Source organism: Aplysia californica, unplaced genomic scaffold (assembly GCF_000002075.1).
Source record: "Aplysia californica isolate F4 #8 unplaced genomic scaffold, AplCal3.0 scaffold00632, whole genome shotgun sequence".
NCBI classification, from domain to species: domain Eukaryota; kingdom Metazoa; phylum Mollusca; class Gastropoda; order Aplysiida; family Aplysiidae; genus Aplysia; species Aplysia californica.
Window position 1 is genome coordinate 421,290 of NW_004797902.1, and position 398 is coordinate 421,687.

A 398-nucleotide genomic window follows, 5' to 3' on the forward strand; every position below is an offset into this window, starting at 1 on the left:
ATGCAACCTCGATTCATCCACCTTGAAGACACAGTCTTGAATCTACACATGTATCAAGGCCTAGTGCACGCCAAATTCAAATAGTGAAAAAACCCATAACTAAACAAAACTCACAAATATTAATTTAACTTGGTAATCGGGCATTAAATTGGCTTAGCCGCGTTAATTTATGCTAATTTTGGGTCGCTGATCACGAAAATCTTATTATTTCTTAAATTTGGCCAATATTTAAGAAATGTTTGGAATGCGTATTTTTTAACCCCGCCAAGGCCAACATCAAAGAAGCCGCCTTATGCGCCGGATCAGCTAGAATCCTGTCCTGGTGCGGTATCTGTTTTGAAGCGAAAAAAAACTCGACTGTGCCTAGGCCTATCCCACGACAGGACTGTAATAGTGCG